This window comes from Cyprinodon variegatus, unplaced genomic scaffold (genome assembly GCF_000732505.1).
Source record: "Cyprinodon variegatus isolate N-32 unplaced genomic scaffold, C_variegatus-1.0 Scaffold120, whole genome shotgun sequence".
Lineage (NCBI taxonomy): Eukaryota > Metazoa > Chordata > Actinopteri > Cyprinodontiformes > Cyprinodontidae > Cyprinodon > Cyprinodon variegatus.
The window spans coordinates 846,520-854,342 of record NW_015150573.1 but is presented as its reverse complement, the minus strand read 5'-3'; positions in this window follow the sequence as shown (position 1 = coordinate 854,342).

Genomic DNA, 7,823 nt, shown 5'->3' with positions numbered 1-7,823 from the left:
CCTCCCAGATCTCCAGATGCATTTGAGATATCAAAAAAGTACTCCAGAGTGTTGTTCAGCATGGGGGTGAGTAGAAAATGAAGGCTAGTCATGTTTTGGGTGTACTAGAAGCGCCATCTCCTGGTCAGAGCCTGTAATTCAGTGAAAGGGTGGAGTCAGAGTAAACAATATGCACGCCCAGGAGGAGGCCAGTGGCTGGAAGTTGGAGGGGATTTTGCTTCCATTCCACTGGCGTTTGACATGGAAGAGCCATTCTAAATGGCTGCTACTGGAAATACACTTTTCTGGTTGAAACCAATTTCAGGACTGTAGCTAATTATTCAAGTTAGAAAGTTAAAACCTCAAATATTTTTCAGATACTACAAAGTAATCTTTTTTTTTTTTTACATTTTACTTTTTATTGGTATTTTTCACTTTTTTACAAATACAGTGTACAACGTAACATAGAGCTTTCACTTGGGAGCTATTTATCTATTTGGCCTTTGTCCCGTCTAGTTTATTTATTTATTTATTTTTTAATCTTTTGTCTTGAATCTTGTCCATTTCCTCCACTTTTCCTCCATTTGAGTTTGTTGAAGTCTTAGACGATGTGTCAGCTTTTCCATAATTGTAGATTTCTTCTATTATTTCAGTCCATTGTTCTTGACAAGGGGGGTCTTCCTGTCTCCATTTCCTCGTGATAGCTTTTTTGCTAGCTATTAACAATCTGTCTTTTACCTGTACTTTGATATTGTTCAAATTGCAATGGTAAAGCACTGCACTATTCATAGGAATATCATATCCCAGTATCTTCTTTACAGTTTTATGTACTTTTTTTTCAAAATTTAACAATTTTAGGACAGTTCCAGAATATGTGAGAATGACCAGCATTCATTGATACACAATTCCGCCATGTTACAATTATTCTTGACTTTAGGCGTGATAAAAAATCGTATTAGATTTTTCCATGTGAACTCCCTCCATATCCGTGAATTGGTGGAAGTCTGATGTGTTTTCCACATATCTAGCCTACAAAGTAATCTTTTAAATACTTAATTTTATTAACGTAAACGGTTAACGTAAAGCAACACCTTCATACTAATTATGTTCAAATCATCACATTTCTGTAGTAGAGACAAAATTATCTGTATTAGCACTGGTTGTCTGTTTGTTGAAACATTTATCGGTAAAACAGAAACTCACTGCTTACCAAATGTATCCAAAGCAGTTCTTTTCATACTCAAAGCTAAACTCCCAAATCCACAGCGACGTAAATGAGATCTGAAAACTCTATGTAACTGAACAGTGTTATGCTTGAAAGTTTCTTTGTTTGTTTCAAGGAAGTTGGCTATGCAAATGACTAAAGGAGATAGTTTGACTGTATGTCACCTGCTTTGAATAGTATTTCTTTGACATTACATGCACATGTTTGAATAAATCTAGATTTAGGAGGTTTAGGCTTCAGAGCAGTCGCCAACATGGGTTTGTGTGGGTTGCTGCAAATGAGTTTACATTCCTGTGCATTTAAACTGGTCCCATTATGCTTCCCCGCAACTCTGGGACAAATATAAGCTTCAGTAATGAGGTCAAGCTAGCAACATTGTCTGGCTGCTCTACATTTATTAACAAAAAGTCTTTTATTCGTGCTGGCTCTGTACTGCTGGCCAAGCCAGACTCCACCTTATCTGCTAATAGCCATGCTAGCTGGTACTTTAAAAAATTATTTTCATTTTGTATTCAGTTGCTGTTAAAAAGAGTAACATTTTCCCGGAAAGGTTTGGATATTTGTTGAGCTTTTTCACATTTTGTTGTAAGACAAAAAAAAAAAAAAAAAAAAGCCTTTGTTGGGGTCGTTTTATATTTTTCAGACTAACACAAACGTTTCAAAACTTGAAAGAATAAAAATCCGGAAAACGTTTTCTTACTTATTTAGGTGGATCTATAGTCTGCGGTTTCTAGCTATATATGCAGGAAAGCTGATTAGATTTTTTTTTGTTTTAAAGTAAATGAGGCCTATGTAAATTTGTAGAACAAACTCTTTTATTCTTAAAAAAGTAATAATTTTTCTGAGTTCCTCCTTTAACTCTCCATAGCATGCAGCTATGATTCCATCACTTCTGTTGCTTTTAGTTTACATACAGTTTGTTTTTCCCTGATGTGCCTGGTGAAAATCATATTATAGTTTGAAAAAACTACACCCTGCAAAAACGATCTGAAATTAGGTAAAAATTTCTTAAATCAAGTGTATTTAGCCTTAATTTGAGCAGGTAAACAAGATAGTTTGCCAATGGAATGAGTATTTTTACACTTAAAATAAGTTAATTAGATAATATGCACTTGAAATAAGACAATGCAATTGATTTTTCTTAATTCAAATGTAAATCGTCTTGTTCCATTGGCAAAGTGTTTCATTTACCTCCTCAACTTAGGATAAAATGCACTTATTTTAAGATTTACATTTTTTGCAGTGCAGGGTCTCTTATAAAACACAGCCGACACCTTCCCTGTTCATAATATTCAAATTAAGAGCATTAATCTTTGTGACAAAAGTAAAATAGGTTCAAGCTCTAGTTTTTATTTTGTAACATCCTTTTTCTGGGCATATTTTTAACTAAAGCCGTTTTTGCCTTTTAAGGAGGCAGTTGCTAACATTCAAATGCCTAAAGAAGGATTTTATTATCCACGTCCATAAAGAAAATAACCAGCATGAAAACAGCAGCGTCAACCTGCTGACATGGTAACAAAGCTAATTTCAAAAACTAAGAATTCACAGCAGATTATTGATTTAGGCTACGCTCACACCGCAGGCCTTGATGCTCAATTCCGATTTTTTGTGAAATCCGATTTTTTTGTGTTTCTGTTTACATTTCCGAATATATGCGACTTGTATGTGATCTCCTGTGTGAACTGCAGTCTTACAAGGCAAGTGTCCTGCATGCGCAGTAGAGGACGCAATGACATCACAGGGCAGCGTGCTCTGTGTTTATGAAAGTAAACATGGATGGTAGTGCTGGAGCGCATCTAGTGATCTTTCCCAACCATAAAAACAATCTTTTCAATATGGTTAAACATAAATACTGCTCTCCTCATCATCATCTGCCATGGTTGTTGTTTTCTTGCCACTTCTTCATAGCAAAACCTAGAATAGTGACCTTGGTCAGGTATTAATGGCGTTTAGGTCAGAGGAATGTGACATGCCATTCAGACACAGGTCGCATTTCAAAAGATCAGATTAAGGACCACATAGCCAAGTTTTCTCTGTCACATTGGAGAAAATCGGATCTGTGTTGTTCAGACAGCCATGAAAAGATCAGATCCAGGTGGCATATGGGCCAAAAAAATCGGATTTGGTTCACTTTAGGCTGCAGTGTAAACGTAACCTTTGCCTTAATCACAGTGGACACCGAATATGACCAAATTAGAGCGTATTCAAGATCAATAAAGAACACCGATAAATGTGATTGTGGACTGGTAACAGTGTCAGGGTTTGGTTGTGTTTTTTTAAGGACCCTAATGCAGAGCAAAGGAGGCAGAGGTGAGTTCTTGTATTTTTTATTGAGTTCTTACAGGCAACAAAGGCAGGAATCCAAAAATCCAACAATAAAACGTAAAACAAACCAGAACCACGGAGACATCAGGGAAAACATGCACAAGGAGCCGGGAAAGACGAGGAACCAGCACTGAGGAACTGCACAGGGAGAGTATTTATGGCTGACTGAACAAAGACAGGACTAACGAGCTGATTGGGAGCAGGTGTGAACAGAGGCTTCTAGAAGGAGCTAGGGAAAAAGAGACCAACACCAGAGGGCAACAAAGAAAAACCTAAGAACTCAAATACATCCAGAAAGACATAACAAGATAGGAATTGAACCAATAAAACTAGAAAACATGGAGCAAAGTAAAACTGAGTACTCAAAAGAAAGAAGAACCAAGACAGGGACAAAGAGGGGCTTTGATTATAGAGAAAGTCAAATTGATTTGAACTGGGCACTGCTTTTTCTTTTTCAGATTATAGAAACCATTTTTCTTTGGTTGAAATAAAACTTCATTAATGCTCGATCACTTTTTTTGTTATTTGTGCAGAATGACAAAATATCATTTACTTTATACATACAGAAAATTATTGCATTGTAGTAGGTTCTGTTTTGGCTCTGATAAGCGGAGTAGAGGGATCCTAGCTGCTCCAGTTTAATTCCTCACTGACCCCATAAATCTGCACCACATGCTGTTGCGTTTTACAAGTGCATGCTTTCACAGGCCTCTGGTAACAGCTTTGGCTCCAGCCCAGCCAACACAAACACCTAAATGTTCACTTTTAGATAAAGTGTCTATTTAAAGGTTAAAATTGCAAAACGTGCTCCTCTTGAGATTTTCTTTCATTAGGTTTTTATTCCTTAAGACTATCAAATGTGAAACTGCACAGGAAAACTTCTAAGTAACTAGCTGGTTGGACTTTAACTACAATAGGAGCAGGAATATCCTGTGGGCAGGGGTTTGCAAAATTCTTCTCATGTGAATATAAGTTTGAAGTGCCAAATCAAAGTAAATGAAAGTTTAATTGAGGGATGAATGCGAGAACAGCTTCTGTAATGAATTCAGGTTGGTTGTTGTCATTTTTTTTTTGTAAAACCAAACTTTCCCCATATATTTAACTCTTTTACAGGAGACTAATTAACATAAACAGATGCTGGTCCGAAGTTTAAATCTCACATTAGAGCTGTTGTAAAATCCAGCTTCTTTCACTTAAGGCAGTTATCAAAGGTTAAACCTATCCTTTCAAGTCAGCATTTTGAAACAGTAATCCATTGTATTACCGTAATGCATGTTATATGGGCATCAGTTATTCCTGCATTTCCGAGATTCAGAGGGTTCAGAATGCTGCTGCACGTCTTTTTAACAGGTCAAGCATATTTGATAAAGTTCCCCGAGGGCTCCTGCAATTGCAAGTGCGGTATTTCCCCTACAGACCACCAGGGCGGCAGAGAAAACCTTTGTTCAACCTGAAATGACTCATTAAATCATCCAAAACGTTATGGAACACATTAATTAATTGAAAAATGTTGCATAGTGTGCCTTTAAGGCAGTTATCAAAGGTTAAACCTATCCTTTCAAGTCAGCATTTTGAAACAGTAATCCAAGCCTTTGTAACCACTTGGTTGGATTACCGTAATGCATGTTATATGGGCATCAGTTATTCCTGCATTTCCTAGATTCAGAGGGTTCAGAATGCTGCTGCACGTCTTTTTAACAGGTCAAGCAAATTTGATAAATTTCCCCCCATTTTAGCCCTTATTACATTGGCTGCCAGTACATATTTTCATTTCAATGTCCTTTTATTTGTTATAAAACTCTTAATAATCTTGCCCCGCTCTTCCTTTCTGAACTGCTTCATCCCTAAACACACTCTAGCTCCCTTAGATCAGCTGACCAGTTGGTACTGAGGGTGGCAGAGACAAAACTCATGCTCAAAGGAGACCGTGCTTTTTCTGTTGCAGCCCCAAACCAGGAAATGACCTCCCCTTGGCCGTTAGACAGGCCTATTCACTTTCTTTTTCTTGGTTTTTAACACAATCTGAGATGTTGACTTTGTCTTACTGCATTTCTTTTATTATTTTATTACAACTTTTATATACAACTTTATTGTTTTTATGATTTGTTTGTATTTTATGATTGTGTAAAGCACTTTAATGCTGTTGGGTGTTGACAGTGCTTTATAAACACATTTGGTATGGCATAAATCACACTATTTAGCAGTTAGCTCGAAATTCAGCATGTAAAAGCAAAGCATTTGTATATGATGTCACTCTTTAGAGGACAGTAAGTAAAAATAAAAGGCAGGTATACAGAATGTTTTGTTAAATTAGAGAAAGTTTGTGTTACACTTTTGCCTTTTTCTGGTTCTTTTTCTCTAGGATCAGCGAGAACCACATTGAAAGCCAGCAAATGAAAAACTCCCATCTGCAAACAATTATTGTAAAGTAAAAAAGCCAAAAAAAAAAAACAGCTTAAGATGGTTTGGAAGCGGGACAAAAAGAATGACATAATGCACATTTTCAGTAAGGTCACAGTGCATACATAATGGTCCTCTGAAGCAACTTTAGCAGAAAAACTTTTTTCTTCTCCGGCTGATATAACTGAAGAACATTTTGGCATTTAAACAGATAAAACAAAGAGGTTGAAAAAGGAAGAAATAAATAATAGAAGAAATAGAAAATATGTCTTCCCTTTTTTTTGTAATGTGAAGCAGCTGGATGGATATTTAGCTTTATCTGTTGCCATTGGTTGCATGGGATTAATTACCTCACTGCCAATGATCCGTCTCACAAAACCTTCATAACTCTTAAGACATTTTAAGCGTTTATATATACGTTAAACCTATTTCACAATCTTAAATTCTTATGCAATATGAAGAACATATATCTCAAAGCCCGGGTTCTTAGTTTAGAAAGCTAGTACAAATTACAGAGAGAACAGAAAACAGGTCTTTTTTACTATAAGCTGCACTTATGTTGAAGGGAGGGTTTACATAAAAACAAGACAGACGCTTTCAACTTGGCCCTTCACTACTTCCTCCAGCACCTGGATTCTGCCGGTATCTATGCCAGGATCCTGTTTGTGGATTTCAGCTCTGCCTTCAATACAATTATCCCAGCTCTGCTTCAGGAGAAGCTCTCCCAGCTGAGTGTGTCTGACTCCACCTGCAGGTGGATTACAGACTTCCTGCCTTACAGGAAGCAACACGTGAAGCTGGGGAAACATGTCTCAGACTCACAGCTCACCTGAAGTTCACGGACGACACCACTCTCATCAGACTTATCTCTGATGGTGAGGAGTCGGCCTACAGTGCGGGTGCAGTGAGAACAACCTGGAGCTCAACGCTCTAAAAACAGAGGAGATGATTCTAGGCTATCTTCATCACCTCCGTGACTCCATAATTGATACTGTGGTTTCTTTCTTTTTCCTGGGAACTATGTACTTTTGGTGGCAGCTGAAAATATTCAACCAGATAAGGACAATGATTGTCCACTTCTACTCCTCCATCATTGAGTCCATCCTCACCTCCCCCATTACCTGATACACTGGTGCTACCGCCGAGGACAAAGGAGGACTGCAGCATGTTATCCAGTAAGCAGGAAGCTGATTGGCTAAAATCTCTCCAGGATCTGGACGCCTGCAGGACTTTGAGGGGTGTTAAGAAGATTTTGGCTTATGCCCTGCAACAAACTACTTCAGAAACGCTTCCCTCTAGAAAGATGCTGCAGTCCATCAGGACCAAAACGTCATGCCACAAGAACAATTTCTTCGCATAGGTTAAATTGTTTTGGACACAAGCAAAATAGATTCAATTGATTGTCTTGTTTTTAATTTTCAAGAGAACTAAATTTCCAATGGCTTAAAATCTGAGTTGCCCCAACACTTTGGCTATGGGCAGTTAGGATTTATCAAGCTTATCACACGGAATTATTCTGGCCTACACATATTCCTGTCATTTTTGGTCAACTTTTGATTTGAGAGACTCTTGAAACACAAACTAATAACTCCTCTAGCTCCAGCAGTTTAGCTCCAGTCTATAGCATCAATCCCACGATCCAGTAATGACAAGGGTATTATGTAAGACAAAGGCAAGCCCCAAGTTTGGACAAATTGATCTTGTGGTAAATCATTGTTTCTCATTAGGGACTTCAGGGTTCCAGTTGTTTGAGTTACATTGCATAGGTTGGATTGTTTTGGAAACAAGCCAAATACAATCAATTAATGGTCTTGTTTTTCATTTTCCAGAGAACTAAATCTCCAATGGCTTAAAATCCAACTTGGCCCAACAGTTTGGCTACAGGCAGCTAAGA